The sequence below is a fragment of the Cydia amplana genome, chromosome 2 (genome assembly GCF_948474715.1).
Source record: "Cydia amplana chromosome 2, ilCydAmpl1.1, whole genome shotgun sequence".
In the NCBI taxonomy this organism is placed as follows: Eukaryota; Metazoa; Arthropoda; class Insecta; order Lepidoptera; family Tortricidae; genus Cydia; species Cydia amplana.
The window spans coordinates 12,585,590-12,609,074 of NC_086070.1; the positions used below are offsets into that span (position 1 = coordinate 12,585,590).

A 23,485-nucleotide genomic window follows, 5' to 3' on the forward strand; every position below is an offset into this window, starting at 1 on the left:
GTTTAATTATAATCATGAGGAAATTATATTATGAAGTATGTATACGTACGAGTATATATTTGCCTTTACCTTTTAAACGATTTAGGCAACTCAATAAAATCTGTTGCAGGACAGCTGACAACAGTCTAATCGTCAGAGCCTGGAATGGTTACAAGCAATCTCACCAGTACTTTGATTTCATTTGGAAATGATTTTAATCTTAAACCATTATCGTCTGTATTCGTTCACAGAAGGCTATCGAATCTAAACAGTCTTTATATGGTTAGTAAAATCGAAACTGACGCAGCGCTAGGGCTTCCATGCGTTCTAAACTTCGAAAGTATTCATTTCAGGATATTGCAACTTAATCGCTTCTTAGGCGGGGGAAGAAAAAATTTTGCTTGCATTAATTCGTACAGTCTCGAAAGCTTTTTCTAATCAATATTTAGGGTTTACAGATGCCCACGATACGATTATCTCGAGTACCGTAATTGAGCTCTTCATGAAATTAATGACCCTAGGGTCAATATCTAGAACACTATACAGACTAAGTCATACAGTCGGGATAATGTATCAATTATATGTCTTAAGTTAGTTCATGATTAATAACAAAGAAATCCCGAGAGTTTCCTGTGAGCTGTGTACAGTAAGCTCAATCTATAGTTATTTTTTAAATAATCGATATAAATGTAACTTAAAAATTCCTACACAATTCGAAAATTTGATGATTAGGTCATAATATTAATCTCAATTGATATGGAAATTTGCACCACTCGGATACCGTGAGATCTATTTATTATGATTTTTTATTTTTTATTTTATGCTTAAAAAATATGTTTATTCATCCTACACTCGAAAATTTTATATTTCTACAATTATCTGTTTATTTAACACGTGTTATCAAAAAAATATTGGAATAATAACAAGTGCTTTGCGAGAAATCAAAATAAATAACAAATAACTTGAGACCAATACTTTTAAAATTGCTACGCTTAAAATAGCTACGTTCAAAAAGCCTAATGACAATACTTTGAAAGTCAATATCAAAAAAAAAAGTCACCTTTCTCACTTGTTTGACCCTGACATATCCCATCCATACAAGTGTCAAGAGTGACGTTCCTTCAAAAACGTCACTTTTGTCACTTGTTTGACACTGCCATAGCCCATCCATACATGTCAAAAGTGACGTTTCTTCAAAAACGTCACTTTTGTCACTTGTTTGACACTGACATAGCCCATCCATACAAGTGTCGAGAGTGACGTTTCTAAAAAACGTCACTTTTGTGACTTGTTTGACACTGCCATAGCCCATCCATACATGTCAAAAGTGACGTTTCTTCAAAAACGTCACTTTTGTCACTTGTTTGACACTGACATAGCCCATCCATACAAGTGTCAAGAGTAACGTTTCTAAAAAAAAACGTCACTTTAGTCACTTGTTTGACACTGACATATCCCATCCATACAAGTGTCAATAGTGACGTTTGTAAAAAACGTCACTTTTGTCACTTGTTTGACACCGACAATCCCATCCATACAAGTGTATTAGTGACGTTTCTTAAAAAAATTTCAGCTTTCTCACTTGTTTGACCCTGACATATCCCATCCATACAAGTGTCAAGAGTGACGTTTCTTCAAAAACGTCACTTTTGTCACTTGTTTGACACTAACATAGCCCATCCATACATGTCAAAAGTGACGTTTCTTTAAAAAAAAGTCACTTTTGTCACTTTTTTGACACTGACATATCCCATCCATACAAGTGTCAAGAGTGACGTTTCTTAAAAAAAAGTCACATTTTCACTTGTTTGACCCTGACATATCCAATCCATACATGTCAATAGTGACGTTTCATAAAAAACGTCACTCTTGTCACTTGTTTGACACTGACATAGCCCATCCATATGTCAAAAGTGACGTTTCTTTAAAAAAAGTCACTTTTGTCACTGACATATCCCATCCATACAAGTGCCAAGAGTGACGTTCCTACAAAAACGTCACTTTTGTCACTTGTTTGACACTGACATAGCCCATCCATACAAGTGTCAAGAGTAACGTTTCTAAAAAAAAACGTCACTTTAGTCACTTGTTTGACACTGACATATCCCATCCATACAAGTGTCAATAGTGACGTTTCATAAAAAACGTCACTTTTGTCACTTGTTTGACACCGACAATCCCATCCATACAAGTGTCAATAGTGACGTTTCCTAAAAAACGTCACTTTTGTCACTTGTTTGACACCGACAATCCCATCCATACAAGTGTATTAGTGACGTTTCTTAAAAAACTTTCAGCTTTCTCACTTGTTTGACCCTGACATATCCCATCCATACAAGTGTCAAGAGTGACGTTTCTTAAAAAAACGTCACATTTTCACTTGTTTGACCCTGACATATCCCATCCATACAAGTGTCAAGAGTGACGTTTCTTCAAAAACGTCACTTTTGTCACTTGTTTGACACTGACATAGCCCATCCATACATGTCAAAAGTAACGTTTTTGAAGAAACGTCACTTTAGTTACTTATTTGACACTGACATATCCCATCCGTACAAGTGTCAAAAGTGACGTTTTTGTTTGAAGAAACGTCACTTTTGATAGTTCATGAACGACCAAAAATCGTGATATTAAATAAAATTATCAGTTTCGTACGGTAGTTCCCACGCTAGCCCAGTGCGGATTGGGGACTTCACATACACCTTTGAATGTCTTCGCGGTACACTAGACTTTTTAAACTTAGGTTAGCTAAACGTGGGACACATGTCGTTAGAAATTTCGCAATTTATACATTTTAAACTTAGGTCAGTTGAGATACGTCAAATGTTAGTTATAGAAACGATATGGATCGGATATATCAGTGTCAACAAGTGTCAAAAGTGACGATTCTTAAAAAAAACGTCACTTTTGCCACTTGTTTGACACTGACATAGCCCATCCATACATGTCAAAAGTGACGTTTCTTTAAATAGAAAAGTCACTTTTGTCACTTGTGTGACACTGACATATCCCATCCATACATGTCAAAAGTGACGTTTCTTTAAAAAAAAGTCACTTTTGTCACTTGTTTGACACCGACATATCCCATCCATACAAGTGTCAAAAGTGACGTTTCTTAAAAACAAACGTCACTTTTCTCACTTGTTTGACCCTGACATATCCCATCCATACAAGTGTCAAGAGTGACGTTTCTTAAAAACACGTCACCTTTCTCACTTGTTTGACCCTGACATATCCCATCCATACAAGTGTCAAGTGACGTTTCTAAAAAAAACGTCACTTTAGTCACTTGTTTGACACTGACATATCCCATCCATACAAGTGTCAAAAGTGACGTTTTTATTTGAAGAAACGTCACTTTTGACAGTTCATGAACGACCAAAAATCGTGATGTTAAATACAATTATCAGTTTCGTACGGTAGTCCCCACGCTAGCCCAATGCGGTTGGGGACTTCACATACACCTTTGTATTTCTTCGCGGTACGGTAGACTTTTTAAACTTAGGTAAGCTAAACGTGGGACACATGTCGTTACAAGGTTCGCAATTTATACATTTTAAACTTAGGTCAACTGGACGTAGGAAAAAAGGTCGTTAGTATTTTCGTGTGACAAAAGTGACGTTTTTTATGAAACGCCACTATTGACACTTGTATGGATGGGATATATCAGTGTCAACAAGTGTCAAAAGTGACGATTCTTAAAAAAAAACGTCACTTTTGTCACTTGTTTGACACTGACATAGCCCATCCATACATGTCAAAAGTGACGTTTCTTTAAATAAAAAAGTCACTTTTGTCACTTGTTTGACACTGACATATCCCATCCTTACATGTCAAAAGTGACGTTTCTTTAAAAAAAGTCACTTTTGTCACTTGTTTGACACCGACATATCCCATCCATACAAGTGACGTTTCTTAAAAACAAACGTCACTTTTCTTACTTGTTTGACCCGGACATATCCCATCCATACAAGTGTCAAGAGTGACGTTTCTTCAAAAACGTCACTTTTGTCACTTGTTTGACACTGACATAGCCCATCCATACATGTCAAAAGTGACGTTTCTTTAAATAAAAAAGTCACTTTTGTCACTTGTTTGACACTGACATATCCCATCCATACAAGTGTCAAAAGTGACGTTTCTTAAAAACAAACGTCACTTTTCTCACTTGTTTGACCCTGACATATCCCATCCATACAAGTGTCAAGAGTGACGTTTCTTCAAAAACGTCACTTTTGTCACTTGTTTGACACTGACATAGCCCATCCATACATGTCAAAAGTGACGTTTCTTTAAATAAAAAAGTCACTTTTGTCACTTGTTTGACACTGACATATTCCATCCATACATGTCAAAAGTGACGTTTCTTTAAAAAAAAGTCACTTTTGTCACTTGTTTGACACCGACATATCCCATCCATACAAGTGTCAAAAGTGACGTTTCTTAAAAACAAACGTCACTTTTCTCACTTGTTTGACACTGACATATCCCATCCATACAAGTGTCAAGAGTGACGTTTCTTCAAAAACGCCACTTTTGTCACTTGTTTGACACTGACATAGCCCATCCATACTTGTCAAAAGTGACGTTTCTTTAAAAAAAGTCACTTTTGTCACTTGTTTGACACTGACATATCCCATCCATACAAGTGTCAAGAGTGACGTTTCTTAAAAACACGTCACCTTTCTCACTTGTTTGACCCTGACATATCCCATCCATACAAGTGTCAAGTGACGTTTCTAAAAAAAAACGTCACTTTAGTCACTTGTTTGACACTGACATATCCCATCCATACAAGTGTCAAAAGTGACGTTTTTATTTGAAGAAACGTCACTTTTGACAGTTCATGAAGGACCAAAAATCGTGATGTTAAATAAAATTATCAGTTTCGTACGGCAGTCCCCACGCTAGCCCAATGCGGATTAGGGACTTCACATACACCTTTGAATTTCTTCGCGGTACGGTAGACTTTTTAAACTTAGGTCAGCTAAACGTGGGACACATGTCGTTACAAGTTTCGCAATTTATACATTTTAAACTTAGGTCAACTGGACGTAGGAAAAAAGGTCGTTAGTATTTTCGTGCACTAGCAGACATTTAATTGCTGGTGACTGTACGCGTACGCTCGTATAAAACGCTACTCTGTAACCGCCCTAAGATACCTTCATCCTATCCAATCCGTTGCTTTGCGGCCGTGCGGCCTTGAGGTATCGCCATCGCTTCCCCTCCCGCCCCGCGCCGATCATTTAAATAATTTAACAATAGCCATTTTTACAATTGTGACAAAAGCTCATTGTATTAATAGGAGATTCTTTGACGTTGTGATAACATTAATTACAGGCTGTATGGTGCATTAACAAAATATACTGTAGAATTAATGCGCGTGGGGTAAAATACGTTATAATTGTTTAAAAAATAGTAAAAATAAAATCCCCTGGTTTTTTATTTTATTAGATTGAGTAGAATAATTGGCGTAACAATATAGTGGAAAATCACCAAGTGTTTAATTAATGTTGTATTGTAATTATTTATTTCAAACATTTTTATTGCTCGTGACGTATGCACCACTAAAAAAGTGGTGCATATTTTACTTACAGTGTAAAATATTTAGTTATGCCTTTTGAACAAAAAATCGCTACTGTAGAATTTTATGTTTACATCTTTTTAAAAACTAAATTTTTAAAATTTTTTTTTCCAAAAATCTCAATATATTTTTTAGAGATTACTTTACACATACATTCACAAAATAGTGTTCTATTATATTCCAAACACAAATATACTGTAGGATATAATGTGATGCTCTCGAACAATTTAAAGTTTAGTAACCGGCCTATCTGTATACTTTACTCGCATAACCATATGCCATATACCTAGATGTTAATTCAGTCATTAATTTTACAAGGTAATAACTTAAAACATTTTGCTGTGCAAAGCTGTTTCGCGTCATTCATCATCTTCCTCGCTTTATCCTGGCTTTTATATGCCACGGCTCATAAGAGTCTAGGGTCCGCTTGGCAACCAATCTTGAGAATTGGCGTAGGCACTAGTTTTAACGAAAGCGACTGCCATCTGAGCTGTTTCGCGTCATTATGCTTGACCTTATCAAATTAAAGCCAATTGGCTTTGAAACGTTGTCCGGGTTGTCCCAATTCATTAGCCTGTCTAGCTACCCTAGTCACGAGAATCATGAGACAGTTACGGACTCTTTGCCTCGCTTCGGGATAATAAGTAAAGTGCGGTTCGTGAGTCGCTGGCGTTCATTTCCATTTGTGCACGAGCCATTGTACCCTTGACAGCCCAGATAACGCAATTGCCAGACTGTGAAAACTTTATTGCGAGAACAGTCAGCCTCGTGGCTTTCCTTCATCTGCGTTTAATTGCATCAATCATGTTATTAAATAAAACAGATCGTGCTTGTAAAGATGTGCTTGCTATTTGGTGAATAAATATATTTATTTATTTATTTATTTAATCTTTATTGCACATAAGAGAACACACTGTACAAAAGGCGAACTTAATGCCATAAGGCATTCTCTACCAGTCAACCTTTAGGCAAAGCAGATAAGTTGTAGGCGGTGCAAAAAATATGTGGTATAGATGAAACAATTACGTACCTGTACGAACACAATACAATCATAAGAAATACACAGACATAAACATATATAAACATATACACACATATATATATATATATATATATATATATATATATATACATACATATACATACACATACATATGAATTCAGATGAACTTACAAAGCAGAAACACTAAGATTTTCCAGTACTGCCAGCAAAGTGCTCACTTAAGGATTTTTTGAAAGCAAACCTGTTCGGACACTGTTTAATTTTGACAGGGAGACTATTCCAAAGGCGAGCTGCCTGAATAGAGAAGGAAGATGATGGTATAGACAGAGAAAGATTGCCGGAAGAGCGAAGCTGACGGACACGAGAGACACCATAGTAGTGGAAGAAAGATTTTAGATATTCGGGGGACTGAGGGTCGTTAAGAACAGAAAAGAGGGTGCAGAGCATGCGAAAGCTCCGACGAATACGAATGGGAAACCAGCCAAGTTTAGAGCGGAATGAGGAGACATGATCGTATTTACGGAGACAGAAAATAAAACGAATGCAATTATTCATTAACCGATCTAATTTGTCCAAGAGCTCCTCATTTAAGTCTGGATAACACACATCACCATAGTCGATTATTGGTAGGATTAAAGTTTGTATAAGTAATATTTTAGTTTTAATAGGTAAACCTACCTACAATATCTTTAAATAGTTATTAAATCACGATGTTTCGAAATTTGTTATGTTATTCGTGTATGTTCACTGGGTCGCATATTAGATCGTACTATAGATGTAGTCGTAGGAATAAACCGTTAACACGGTATGAATAACAGCTTTGTGTTTTGTAATTAAATGCTAGTCATAAATACTTACTGCCTAATGAGCCATTATAATATCATCTTCAAATGGCTTACAATTATTTAATAGGTTAAAATCCTACACTACGTGTATACTCGTACTGCTTAAAGTACTCCTTCTCGTTTGTTAATCTTTGCAGGGGTTCTCGCAACGCGCAATGATTCACCCACCGAAAGTTCAAACCACTAGTCAAGGTCTCGATGATTCCGTTATCGGAGCAGCAACGTCACGAGACGGGCATTCTGTCTGCAGTTGCCTTTTATAGCACGGTACGGCGGGTTTCCATTGTAACGTCAACTTGTTCATATAAGTTAGGTTCGATTGAAGCTCCTCTGTGTCGCTTGAATAACCTCGTCTATTAAATGTTGTGCATTTAAATTAATCGCCGTTTGATTTTATGGCCCGTGTCTAACATTTATTCGGCGTATCAGCTTGTCGAATTCATCTGACAAATGATTTTAACCAACTTTGTAATTTTTACTATTGAAATCGGAAGAGCGTTGTTTGATATACATACATAGGTTATGTTTTATATTATTACTAGCAAAAAGCAGAGCTTTGTAAGGGCTCGCGGAGGTTTTCTACCTAAACGTACCAGACCGCGACTTTGATCCAGTCCGAGGCTTGTTCCATGTTCGATCGAGTGGGTACGTAATAAGTCCGTTAAGGACGCTGCTATAAGTGAGAGCGAGAAAGAAATATACCTACTAATTGGACCCCGGTCGCTGTCCGGTACGCCTGTCTGTTACAACTTTTACTTTGTCCATTAAAAACGTGTCTAGACGACAAAATCAAATTGCCAAACCAGTGACCAGTGAGATGACCAAAACAGCGTGTGCCTATGTTGCAACAAACGTGAGTTCCACTAAATACTGCCGGGGTCAGCTACAGCTCTATCGTAAGTATCTCCTAAGTGCTCAAAAAGACGAGTCGGATGACCAAAACAGAGTGTGCCTATATTGTATAAAACGCGAGCTCCACTCCACTAGGTACTGCCAGATTCCAGCATCAGCTACCTTGGGTACTACTCTACCAAGTGATCATCATGACGAGTCGGATGTACAAAATAGCGTGTGTCTATGTTGCACCAAACCCGAGCTCCACTAGGTACTGCCAGGGTTCAGCATCAGCTCTATCTTGGGTACTATACTCTCCTAAGTGCTCATCAAGACAAGTGAGATGACCAAAACATCGTGTGCCTATATTGCAACAAACCTGATTTCCACTAAATACTGCCAGGGTTCAGCTACAGCTCTATTTTGGGTATCTCCCAAGTGCTCAAAAAACGAGTCGGATCACCAAAACAGCGTTTGCCTATGTTGCACCAAACCTGAGTTCCAATAGGTACTGCCAGGGTTTAGCATCAGCTCTATTTTGGGTACTGCTCTCCCAAGTGCTCATTCTGACGAGTCGGATGTCCAAAACAGCGTGTATCTATGTTGCACCAAACCTGAGTTCTATTAAGTATAGCCAGGGTTTAGCATCAGCTCTATCTTGGGTACTGCTCTCCCAAATATCCATCAAGACGTGTCGGATGACTAAAACAGCGTGTGCCTATGTTGCACCAAACCTGAGTTCCACTAGGTACAGCCAGGGTTCAGCATCAGCTCTATCTTGGATACTACTCTCCTAAGTGCTCATCAAGACGAGTCGGATGACCAAAACAGCGTGTGCATATGTTGTATTAAACCCGAGCTCCACTAGGTACTGCCAGGGTTCAGCATCAGCTATCTTGGGTACTGCTCTACCAAGTGATCATCATGACAAGTCTGATGTCCAACCCACTGTGTGTCTATTTTGCACCAAACCTGAGTTCCACTAGGTACAGCCAGGGTTCAGCATCAGCTCTATCGTACTGCTCTCCCAAGTGCTCATCAAGACGTGTCCAATTACTAAAACAGCGTGTGCCTATGTTGCACCAAACCTGAGTTCCACTAGGTACTGCCAGGGTTCTGGGTCATTTTGTTGAACTGCACGCCGACGTTGCAATTGGCGTGCAGTCGGCGTGCAGTTTCCATACAAGTTGCAGTCGGGTTGTAGTCCGTCTGTATCAGCCCTAAATCACTGAAGTTTGTTAATACATTTTAAAATTGCAAATGAAATACGTGAGACAGACATATGCAATGACAAGTCTGCACTCTTTTCGTGAATTGTCAAATCACTTTATACAATTTAAGGCTCTATGCTATCCAGGTATGGTTCGTTTTTGCCGATTGATGACATATTTCATAATTTCGTGTCAGATATATACGCGGTCCGTCGTCCATCCGATGTATTTGCATTCACAGTGGAGAGATATTTATGCCAGATGAGAGTAATCACATGATTTTGATTTTTATGAGTCGTCAAATATTTTTAAGCCACCCGATCCGATATTTATGCGGATACAGACTAACGATGTTTTTGCCGGCCACAAAGCATCACATATTTTTACCGAGGTAATGTCGTCATATACTTATGCCTCCAATGGAGCATCAGATATTTTTGCACGGCTGCCCACAGTCATATATTTTTGCTGGTGACTGTACATTAACACGAATTTTAATTCATGATTATTCTAACAGATGGCGCTAGTAGTAATACAAAGTGTTATTGCTTTATTTTATTTTTTTAGGTTTATAAAATGATATTTTTATGTTTGATAACACATCTAGACATGAATTTAAATTACTATGTTAAATTTCAAACCTATAAGAGCGATAGTTTTTCCGTAAAGTGTACCACAAGAATGCATAGTTTGTCGAATAGTGATAGGGCTCGCTTCGCTCGCCCTAATAACAATTAATTAATGTCTATGATCTACTGCGGAATAGAGTATCGACGTACAGTACACCTTGCTGGTTTAATGATACTTTTGTAGTTTAGTTTAGATATTGTTGTTGTAATTAACTGAATAAATAAATTAAAAACAAATAAAAGATACTTGATGAGATAATTGTCGGTTGGAATTGACGTACTAACTACTCTGTTATTCTTAAACAGAGTTGAGAATAAGTCACGTTAGAAAAAGCTTGTTTAAAGGTAGCTTTTGGATGGCAACTGCAGCTGCATAACTGACGCAACGTTATTGCCCGAGCCCGTCGCCGTATATGTCAATTTCATTGATAAAATGAGTAACGGATAGAACGTCATAATCGCGGCAGCGGTGGTGAATGTCACTCATTTTATCAAGAAAATTGACAGTAACACCGGCTACACCGTAGTAATATCTCAACAGCAACAGTGCTGCAGTTGACATCCGAATGAATGTCACCTTATTCCACTTTTCTCATTGCAATTACTACAAAATATATAAACAAAAGTCTTGAACTTACAGCCAGTTCCTTTCAAGCGAGCAATTGGCGGCGTAGGTCTGGAAACAGAAAAAAAACTATAGCCAAGGCCAACTCGCTCTGCTTCGAAATATTTTACACATTCTGTTTATGCAAACGCATCGAATATGTAGTGTATAACAGTACCTATAATAGTTTTTCCCATAGATACGTCTGCAGGAGCACGTCGCTCTCATCCATTATGGTGTCTCTACTGCAGTGTGCTCAAAATGGCGCGAATGCCAAGACAATTGTCTTGGGCTTTCAAATGTCACACCGGCAGGTCGAGGCGACGTGGGAGATTCACATTTTACCTCCAATCACGTTTATTCCAAAGTTAATGCCTCGGTGAAACTAAATTATTGTAGTTTCCCTTGTCTTCCACTTTAATCCATTGGCTCGTTTTTTTAAATTAATCTAAATCTATATCTATGAAATAAAATCTCATATAGGTGAACCAGGATCTATTGAGGGTGCGCCATGTTGCGGAATTTCACTGGAACTAATTTTTTCATACTACACTGAATTGTCACCCTATACATGAGAATAACAGCGCCCTCTTGACAATTATCATATATTACTGGTCAGGCTATACCTGCTTACTGTTTTGTTTGGATGTCATGATGGCTGGTTTTAATGTACAGTAACATGTAACTGACCTCTCAGCTGCAAATAAATGTGTCTATACTTACAGTGAGGCGGGTCAGTTAACAGCAACTTACCTACTGTACAATGGGTGTGTTACATTATGTCTAAAATGTTATCTTGCAATGAAGACAATGAATCCAGTAAGGATATTTTTTTTAAGCCGGTCAGTTGAGGACATAATCAAAATTAAGGCTTTCAAAAACAAAGGGTTGTTTTTTTATTGTAAAAACGAGGAGGAAACAATGAATAGATCGTGCGTGACTCAACAGAAGTGACGCGAAACGCGTACACCACTAAAGCAATAAATGAAGTAGGTCGATCAGGTTTCTTTCTGATACCATTATTCGTACATATTTTTTGTCATTCGTGTCGCAATTTTAACTAGCTGCCGCTGCTAATACGACTTAACATTATATCTACTGCATTCACGCCTTGACAATCGGAACACAATGTTTTTTATATTTAGGAACGTACTTTGATTTAATGAAACGGAAAAAAAACAATGTGCTGTTGCCCCGTTGCCCGATCCATATAACTCTTGCTCTCTCTCTCTCTCTCTCTCTCTCTCTCTCTCTCTCTCTCTCTCTCTCTCTCTCTCTCTCTATTTCTGTTCAGCAACTAAAGACGCATAAGATGGTGTATTCAATTTCATAAGTTGCCTTGAATTTCTTCACCATCTTGCGTGTCATACAATTTACAGCGCTTTGGTCGTGATGTAAATCAGTACCCTTGTTAAAACTAATAAATTTCTAAGAGGCAGCAATGATCGCGTCTTATATTAAAATATACGATTTCACCTGGCGCTATTTACACGTAAAGTACTCGGATACAGCTTTGATAATAAAATCACTTTGTAGCTCGACACGCGATGCTTGGTGAACTACCTAACATAAACGAACTGCCATTGCTCTGGTAAATTTACCTGTTAACTTTCATTTTTCAACTTGATAAGTGTCATGAAATGGAAAAGTATAAATAAATCCTTCGAAGACTTTCTGAATTGGACTTTCTTAAAAGTCAATGCAGGTATTTTTTCCATGATTCAGGAACAAAAATGTGTACTCATCGCACCAATAAATGCCCAAGGAATATGAAATACCACGAAGAACCATATCTGCATTGTTCCCCGACTGAATTTCATATTCATTGAGTTCTACTACCTACATGAATTTAGCTGCTAATTACTTTGCTTACATTAAGATATTAAATGACAAGTTGCGTGTAAGGTGACCATAAGTCTTGCTTTAATGCCAACCATGTCCAGGCCATAACTAAGTTATCTTGATTATAGCTACATACAATAAAGTATATATGATTATGTGTGGCAACTTAGTTACTTGCTTCTTAAGGTGGTTCGATTTTCATACAAAATTCAATCGACTTTCATTAAGTAACTACACAATATTACTACATAAATATTTCCGCATTTATCTTCTTTCGAATATTCATTTTCGCTAAATGATTAGGAAAACAATGTTTCATACAGAAATCATGCAAAAATCATAGTTAACTTTTCACCAATTTTACGTATGTGTGCGTCACAAATGTCGTGTACGGATACATTTGCGACGTTGCCATACCATTTCCGACGTTGCCGGGCTGACCACGGCGTGAATTTGAAGTGCCGTCATGTTTAGTGCAATTTTGTTGACCTACCCGATTTTGTTGAATGAGTACCCGAATTTCGCCAGCTTAGCTAAGAACTATCATGGTGCGTTTTGTAAACAGTCGCTTTTTTGCTTACAAACGAAAGGTTCCCGGTTCAATCCCCAGTCATCGTATGCTGGGACATAACTTTTTGTATTTTTTTTTACATCTAAATTTCGTATTGTTTTTTTTTTTTTATTTAATTTTTCTTATTATCAAAAATGTATGGGCTAAGCGTATTCGTTTAATTTTTACAAAGTTAATTAGAAATTATACTCTACCTAATCTCTTTGATTTTTACAATCAGGACATCCTCACAGCAATAAAAAAGAAATGTATAAAATTTCCTGTGGTTGAAAATAATGGAATTTTGTCTATGAATGAAAAACACAATGATTACTAGTTACTACCAGGTAAGTAAATTATAACTTGATTATAACTTTATTAGAATCCATATTGTTGCATCATCTTTTTTAGGGTTCCGTAGCCAAATGGCAAAAAACGGAACCCTTATAGATTCGTCATGTCTGTCTGTCTGTCCGTCTGTCTGTCCGTCCGTATGTCACAGCCACTTTTCTCCGAAACTATAAGAACACTATTGAAACTTGGTAAGTAGATGTATTCTATGAACCGCATTAAGATTTTCACACAAAAATAGAAAAAAAACAATTAATTTTTGGGGTTCCCCATACTTCGAACTGAAACTCAAAATTTTTTTTTTCATCAAACCCATACGTGTGGGGTATCTATGGATAGGTCTTCAAAAATGATATTGAGGTTCCTAATATAATTTTTTTCTAAACTGAATAGTTTGCGCGAGAGACACTTCCAAACTGGTAAAATGTGTGTCCCCCCCCCCCCTAACTTCTAAAATAAGAGAATGATAAAACTAAAAAAAATATATGATGTACATTACCATGTAAACTTCCACGGAAAATTGGTTTGAACGAGATCTAGCAAGTAGTTTTTTTTTAATACGTCATAAATCGCCTAAATACGGAACCCTTCATGGGCGAGTCCGACTCGCACTTGTTTCCTATTACATTAGAGATTTCGGTCGGAGATTTGGTCATTACGTCAGGTTTTAGTATCAAAAATGTTTCCCAGCCTGCGTGACGTAGCGAAAACTAAAACTTCTATACAAATATTTGGAACATAGTTTTTATATTAGCTACTAGCAGGATTCAACAAGAATATGCTAGTGATTCTGAGTTGGAAGAACCTAAAAAGATCATAATCTGTGAAAATCAGGTATTGATTTTTTTTTTTAAAACGTTGATAAAGTAATTTATTGATAATAGCGACCCGCCCCGGCTTCGCACGGGTTAACAAATTATACATAAACCTTCCTCTTGAATCACTCTATCTATTAAAAAAAACCGCATCAAAATCCGTTGCGTACTTTTAAAGATCTAAGCATACAGACCGACAGACAGGAAAGCGACTTTGTTTTATACTATGTAGTGATAGTGATAGTGATGATGATGATACAGAATATCTGGGGGAAGCGCTGGTGGCCTAGCGGAAAGAGCGTGCGCCTTGCAATCCAGAGGTCGCGGGTTCTAACCCCGGCTCGTACCGTCGTACCAATGATTTTTCGGAACTTTTGTACGAAATATCATTTGATACCTATTTATTACCGGAACCTATTTATATACCGATACCTATTTTTCGGTGAAAGAAACCAATGTGAGGAAACCGGACTAATCCCATTAAGTTTACTCTCTGGGTTGGAAGGTCAGGGCAGTCGCTTTCGTAAAAACTAGTGCCCATGCCAATTCTGGGATTAGTTGCCAAGCGGACCCCACGCGAGGAAGAAAAGATTGAATAACTGGGAGACCGACCAAAGCTCAGAAAACATACAAAAACCCAAAAATGCGCGTTTTCTCACAGATCAGACCTAGCTAAGAGATCAAACCCCTTATAGCAAATTTCATCGAAATGGTTAGAGCCGTTTCTGATATCATCCAAATATATAAATAAATATATATCAGGTAAAACTACTTTTGACCAACATGCTCAGTCAAAAGCAGTTTTGCCTGTTTTTGTCGGTTAAAAGTTCTTTTGACCAGTTCACACTTTTGACTGCGACATATATAATAATTTCTCGTTAAGATACCACAAAAAGGACAAAAATAAACAAAATGAAATTATATACTCGCACCAGTCTTGAACCCCAATCCTCTTGCACGTGTTTCCACGAACATACCGTAACGCTATTGCAGCATACTTACGTTGTGTGAAATTGTCTACTACAAGCATCACTGAAACACTGTTTGCATGTGTGAGTTATAGTAGGAAAAAGCATGACAGCAACACTCCGTCGACTTTAAAGGGTAGTTTCTGCACAATGAAGTATTCAATGTCTATTTTAATAGTTCAATATTTACTTAAAGAGTTCGCTAAACATACTTTTAAGTATACAAATACCAAGACCATTCCACAAAAAAATAAAACATGAAATTTTGCGAAAGTGGCGCCATCTAGCGAGGGTTAAGCTTTGAGTAACCTAGTCGAACCACCTTAACATCTATGATTGGATTAAAGATTGTATTCAACGTTTATAATTGTAATAAATGCCACCCTTATCTAGATGATACAGTAACATTAATAATAACCTACTTTGCGATATTGCTTCTTCACTTTGCTTCCTACCTTTCACAAATCCATACGTATGCTAGAATGCGTTCAGTATTACCTAGGTTTGTTGTTTCACGCGCTAAGTAGGCCATTTAGCAACGACGCGACAGCAATTTCACACAAAATGCCACCGATAACTAGATTCATGAGTTCCATGACACACTATGGTCTGCTCCTCGTTGTGTTGTCATACCAGTCTTATCTTTTTGTTTTAGGTATATTGCGAAACTTTAAACGCTTTAGCCAATATTTTGGTCAATTTAGCAAGAAAAGATGGCTTGGCTTGTTATATCTTGAGGCTACAGTTATTTAAAAAAGTCACACACATACAAAACGAAAAAAAAAAACCATGTGCCACCGAAATCCAACAATCGAATTGTATCAATAATGTCAGTCAGGCAATCCAGGGCGATTACTCATTCATATCAACCTGTTCCGTGTTTGTATGTCTGATTTGGCCCGGGTCACTCCCATCTGCCCACGTGTCGACGGCGAAAGTAGAATTACGAAGCAGATTTTTATGTTTATTTTGTTCAATGTATAAATTTGTTCACTGCAACTGCAACAGTACCTCACTCGATACGTAATATGACACGATCGAACTGGTTTATTTCGATTTCGAAATCATCGTTAATTTTATTGTCCAAATTAAATTATTTATATGCAATTGCTCCAAAAAAATATATGCCAAAATGATTCAGGGTCGACGTCATATTTATATAATACTTGTTCAATTCCTATGCTGCTTATTATATGAGTAATATTTTGCTTTCGTAAATACGTAAGAAGTGGGGTAGTGTGCAATATTATGGGATAAATAAAATATAGTGGGACATTTTTGAGATTTGAAAATAAAAATATCTGCATTTAGTTACGGTGTGATGTTTTTTGACTGTTCTGTTTTTTCTTTAGAACAAAGATAATATATATACCGAACTGATTCTTATATATAAACGCGACGGCTCGACTACCAAAATTATACTATTTACCAATAAAGTGAGTCACGTAAGCGACCGGTTCCCACACCTACTTACTCCCACGCGCTTTCAGATCGCTCTGGTCACTGTATATTGTACTTGTATCTGTAAAGGGTGCCAATTTTCACTTTGTTAATTAGGTCTGCAATCATATTTGTCCTATTATTGAGAGTTTAGAGTCATAAGATATTGTAATCTGCGCTTAAATGCGCTGCGCTGTCATCATTCCACTACAGGTTTTTGTAGCTTTTAGAATAAAAGCAAAATATAACTCAAACAGGTTGGAGGTCAGAACACCAACCATGATTATAACTAATATGACTGAAAGTTTCAGAAAGCCTGCATGATCAAGATGAACGGTCGCCATAGATAACCGCAGCTTATTTAGCGAACCTAGTACTGTACCTACTAAAGATGTTCGCGCGGTACTTTTTTATTATTTTTATTTATTTATGCACTTTAAATTTTAATACAAATTTTTACAAGAATGCCTCTATTGGAAACCTCTAGGTTTTATGTACTAGTTATGAGATCGCGCGCTCCCGCTTTCTGAGCTGAGGGTAAAGCTACACATTCTAGACAAGTAAAGATGACAATCGTTTGCAGAAAACGGAACGAAACACTAATATAAACTTAAATAATGTATGGAACTGATAGCGTTTCGTTTCGTTTTTTGCAAACGATTGTCGTCTTGGCTAGGCCCCCTGGACATTTTTCAACTTCATGAGCAAACTGTAAATAGGGTTTAGATACATATTACTCAGACACTAATATACGTAACAATTTCTGTTTGTATTTCGATTCTCCGCTAGCATAAATACTAAACTGGCTTGTTAACCTTTCTGTTACACTGTGATATTATGCTAATGGACATTATCTACCTCTACAATGTGCTTTCCATGCCATTTTCTATATAGTGTATTTAAATTTATCTTATAATATGTCCTGTTATGAGTCAAGCTTACGAGTAGTTTAACTTTACTAATCTTTACACAATATCTGGGTTGGATTAGACGTTGCTTTCTTCTATGTAATCTCCTTACACCTACAATTACTAGAATGTCGTGCCCGTTTTAGTATTTAGTATTTAGTTTCTATAAAGGATAATAAAGCAATATCTACGTAAGCAGGATATTTGAGTACTTGCGTAGGTAATAGGTGTGTTCTCACATCAGCTATTATTACTTGGATGTTTATATTAGATGTTTGTACAATGCATACGTAATAGATTGAATGGCTATTTTTAACAAACAACGAATGTATTTATCGATCGCACACAAATATTTAATTGGTATTACTAATTGCTGAGCGTGGTCCATTGTTTTGTTTTGTTAGGTTCTTTCACACAATTGCTATTGTGGTTGGACAATGTTGGGAGTTGACCTCACTGGTCCGTGATGAAACTCCTTTTTGCTCATTGAGGAAGTGATCTGATCTTATAAGGTTTTTTTATGCAAAAATGTCTTAATGACTAAGCGAATAAAGTTGATTTAATTGTTGAAATCTACAACAGTAGTATTTTAACAATTGTTGTCATGTTTATACATTTATATAATTTCCTATGTATTGTTTCAGATGGAGTGGGAGTGAATAGTTTAAGGAATGCGATTACAACGGAGTAAAATTTGCTGGGTAAGTTACAAAGTGGAATTGAAAATATGCATAAAATATATCAATTAGGTAAATTTATTCTTTAAACTTGTACAAAAATGTGAAATCCGCAATTATTTTGTAACATTTTTGTAAAAATATTTGAGTGTAAAAACTAAACACTTTTATTAGATTGTTAAAGCAAGGAGAAATGTACCTATAGCAACGACATATGTACTTAAATGTTTTTCTTTACGACTGAAGTAACGAAAAACTTACTGTTCATCATTTATTTCAATAAATTTTGGCGCAGCCGAGCGTGGGCTGTGGCTTTACCCCTAAGGGCGATTGTGCACTACAATGAATTTTACTGTCCGGCAGTCCGAGTTTTTACGGTCCGATATGGCACGCCATTAAATGTATATAGTATAGTAGCTTGTGCACTAGACGTAATTTTACCGTCCGACATTTTGCTTTTCCCTATTCCGGACAGTTTTTTTCCGGTCCGAGATGACAGCTATGAAAAACGTGTTTATATGCTTGTGCACTGCGTCTGGAATTAGTATTATTCATGACTCTGCCGCTTTTGGGTTACCTCTCTTTTAGTAAAAAGACGGACAAGTGCACAAGCCAATCATCCGTTTTTTTCATGCCATATCGGACCATGAAAACTCGGACTGCTGGACAGTAAAATTCATTGTAGTGCACAATCGCCCTAACGCCGCGTGGTCCGATCGGCTTGTCCGATCAATCGGACTACGAATATTTTTTTTCCTGTTGGCTCGATTGATCGGACGAGTACTTATTGAAGTCTTGTAGTCCTACTATCGGACTTACGGGATTTTAAAAGTTCATCTAGTTCGATCGATCGAGCCACGAGACTTTGTAAAATCCTCTTAATACGATTACACAAATTGTATTCTTCCTGGTGGTTCAACCGATCCTTTCGTGGTGAATTTTGTGTTCTGTTCATATGTCGAAAGTGTTATTTACTTATGACGACGACTCTTGCCTTTACGACGCACGTAATATGTTTTCTCGTGATCCATAATTTCCTCCATTTCTACGAGATATTGACATTTTGAACTAACGTCGCATCGGAGACAATATACCTAGAAAAGATCTCATGCCAGTTTCTAGTACCTAAGCTAAGATGAGATAGCCTTCATGTATTTTTAGCTGGACTTAACAAAACAGTTTCTATAAAAATAGTCCGATCAATCGCTTTAACAGGAAAAAAATCTCCCTGTGGTCCGATCGTTCGGACTACAAGGAAATCAATTTTCCTAATAATTCGATAATCGGGCTACGAGAACTTTAGAGTTCGATCAATCGAGCCAACGGGAAAAAAAAAATTCGTAGTCCGATTGATCGGACAAGCCGATCGGACCACGCGGATTAGGCGACATTACGGGCTGCGTGATTTTTGTATGGACCGTTTTCACACGCAAATACCGTAAAAGTAAATCTGCGCATCAATGTTCTGCCAACTGACTACTTTTGAAAACGACTACTCTGCGTAATGAAACTAATGAAATTCTGCCAAAAGTTCCTTTGCCGAAGGAAAAATATTTGAATTTCACAAGAAGTAGAATCGATAGACATCTTCCAAAAAATTCATGCATGTTGCTTATTAGATGTTATATTCTAAAATTCTAAAGTGACCTGAGTGAGTGGTCCTTCGATGCCTGAGGTTGGATTTTATTTTGATTCAGCATGCCCACTAATCTATAGGTACGCGTCTTTAGTAGGAAATCAGGCAAAATACTAGAGAATTTATTAGTTTTACCGAAATACACACCAAATTTCACCACACCACAACCAATGTTAGGTGTAATATAAAAGCTGAGGCACTCATAAGACTAGACGTAACTTGTAAATACATACATACATATTATCATTTTGATACCGAGGAAAATGTAGCCAATTAGCAAGCGTCTGTAAAAAAAACTGGGGTCATTTATAAACCGCAACATGAAGACACCTTTAAGTTATTGCTTCGAAGTCTTGCCGTTGACTTACGAAATATTTATCTCACGTCTAATATATTAACTTAAACGCTATGAAACGAAGGTACGCACAACTCAATTAGATGATGTCAGGCTAATAAAAAGGAGCGTATGTCCACCTGATTTATAGTATACACTTGACGTTTTGGTGTTGTAGGATTTGATAGAGAGACCGGTCTACCTGGCATTAAATGTATTGCTTTATTTGTGATAAGTAGGTATTTAAAAAAAACCTTTAAAGTCAGGACGGTATAGTTGTTGATAGTTTATCGCTTGCGAGAAGGTATGGTTGATTTAGCTTGTTTTTCTTGTTTCTTCAAATACGTCTTAGTTAATTTTAGGCTCTTAAACACGATTTTACTTAGCTTCACTTAATTTGTTGGTGCAGGTTTTATTGTATATCTATTTGATTTTAATCTTGTAATTACAATTTGATCAAATCTTCCCGGTGTCCGATAACGATAAACTTTGATGTACTTCCGTAATTTCCACGACAGTGTAATAATATGATAACTTGGAGCTGATCTGATTCAGATGATCAGGTGCAGTTTTCTATTATCAGGTCCTTACCTCCCTAAACTATTCACTAGACATATTAAATTAATGTAGCAATACACGTCCAACGTACCCTTACTTAATGGAATTAAACTGAAGTTGTTTAATCACGAACCATAAAACTGCCATTGTTTTAATAGGCCACTGCCCGGCCTGAGAGAGAAACCATTATCATTGCCCTTAAGATACCTGTTTCCGATGTCGAACCGATAATATAAAATAAAATGTGTCAAGCCCAGCCTGGTGCGATGAGATTAAAAATAATCTGACATGACATTTTGAAGTGGATACATTTTTATTGGAACAAATCTAGCGTAGCTGATCGGACTTATAAGTGAGGTAATGATGTATAAATCATAAATAAAAGCAATATTATATAAAATGCTTGATTCGCTTGGTAAATATTTGTTAGTCCTATTAGATCGTTACCGTTGTTTCTTTACCACTAAAACCTGTGAAACTTACTGTTGATTTTTTTAATGTCGATTAAACGTCAGAGAGATTGAAATATGTAGATATTTCGATAGGTATATAATTATACATATTAAGAATGCTTTATTATTAAGTACATTTTTCATAGCAAACCATAATGATATCTGTGGGTACGTATCGATTGAAAAGTGAATCAGATGTAGTCGACTAGGTAATGAAATCGATTGAACTCTGACGTCCACCAACACTATCAAAATTACAAATCGTATCGCAATATTGCAATTAAGATAACTATGAGAACAAGTATCGATTTGTTAAACAAACTTTTGCTAAATATTCATAGTGTCATGGAAACTTAAATCTGGAGCAAATTCGATATGGTTCAAGCCTACGCCTTATTAACTAAAGTTTTAGTTGAGATAATGTCTACGGTAAATATTTCATCATTTGTTTAATAAATATAAATTAAATACGCTGGCTAATTAAATTTTAATCTTTCTCAATCTATATATAATTAGATCGTGAAATTCCAAGTGTTCAAATTATTATATGACCGCGAGAATTAACTAGGAGTTTGTTTTTCAAACACAGCATTTTAATGTTTGCATAAACAGTATTGCAAAAATACTCTCAAATACTGCCCTTGCTATTTACCCGAATAATAACAACACTGAAATATGGCAAAGTGAATGTTGCATTGCATGTCTTTTTATATTGTGAAGGGCATCCTTCAACATATTTATAATTCGCCAGTACCTGAGCACAAACTTTCAGGCAACTTATTCAATTCAAAACGGATTAGTAACGCACAAATAATTACTACGCTTATAATCTCATCAATTTGCAGATAAGATGTTTATCTAAATAAATAGTAATTATTTGAATGCCTCTACTGCATGGCAGGGCAGGCCTAACGGCCTTACGTTTCGTCACACCGAGTGGGGCCACATTCCTACGTTTGTATTCCGATGTCGGCGTCAACTTGCCTTACTTTACTATTATTATAATATGCTCTTTATTGTCCTCGTCGCTATCGCTTTTTCAGATGACACAGACATCAAATCTAAGCAAACTAACATTACATCGACTTTTCAGTGACAAAGTGTAGCGTGTCACTATAGACGACATTATATTATATTTTCAAAGAAATTTGACGTTTATGGTGGCACTAGCGCCCACGAAGTGTTAAAATTCTATTCACAGCACAGTGAGGTGAAGTTGTTAACTTTATTGATTAAGATCAGGTTTAGTTCAAGCTGGCAAAGGATCAAAAATTCGTCTCAACATACGAGTATGTGCGTCGAACGTGAAAGGACGTGTTATATACTACAAGTAATATGATGAATTTGAAGTACCTAAATATATTTATAGCAATCAGTTTAAATATTAAGTATTATCGTCATCTACCAACATTTTGTCTTGTGATCTTGTCGCTGATTTGAACACGAATTTTCACGGCATCCAAATTTCCGCCGATGAGTTCAATTCGGTTTCACGGTCATATTATTATCTTAAGACAAGTCACATCGCACTCGCTCTGTTTAGCATCCGAATCGGCCGAGACGAAAGGTATTTGGACATGCGGTCAACCACGTTACGACAATGACCTTAAAACTGCATTAGGTAGTTTTGCAAGCGTTTTTGTTTCCGCAGAAAATGTCCAGTCGTTTGTGTTTATTTTTAAATCTTTTTGTGAGATTGTCGTGCATTGAACTTGCTTGTTAATGTTCAATTTTACAAATATTGTCTTAAATGGGAATTTCGTACATCTATTCACTTTAAACTTCGCAAAATAAAATATGTCAAACCTATTACAAATTAACGTTTGTCCATAGAAGTTGAATTGAATCAGCAAATATTTTCTTGCTTTAGATAAGTGGATATTTTATCGTTATAAAAACCGTTTAAATATTTTTAAGTTTAACTATTTCTTTACGCTTAAAATAGATTTGCGTTCCTATTACAATTAATAGATTTAGTATTGCGGTCATTACAGGGATTAAATTGTATTTACATATTTTTAAAGTTTAAAATATTTCTTTACTTTAAAAATAAATACCTACAATTTAATTTAAATATTTTTTATTACCGCCAGGATTTGTGTGTTGGTTTTATTCAACATAATATGCCTACATAATTGCTGATGGAAAACTTTAGGATTGAATGTAATTGCTGTGCACAAAGGCAAAACTATAATTCCTAAATAAGCTTATTCTAATAAGAAGCTTCAAGTGGATGCAGATAAAAAAGCTCGCTCGTTAGTTGCT

The 23,485-nt window shown here is 36.5% G+C and overlaps 1 protein-coding gene across 1 annotated transcript in view; it reads left to right on the forward strand.

Moving 5' to 3' along the window:
• The window catches only part of LOC134658707 (cadherin-99C), a 238,510-nt gene that overhangs the window by 152,751 nt on the left and 62,274 nt on the right, over window positions 1-23,485 (forward strand). The window contains exon 3 of the mRNA XM_063514364.1: window positions 18,208-18,264. The gene's annotated coding sequence lies outside the window, so the exon portion shown is untranslated. The remainder of the gene's footprint in view (window positions 1-18,207; window positions 18,265-23,485) is intronic.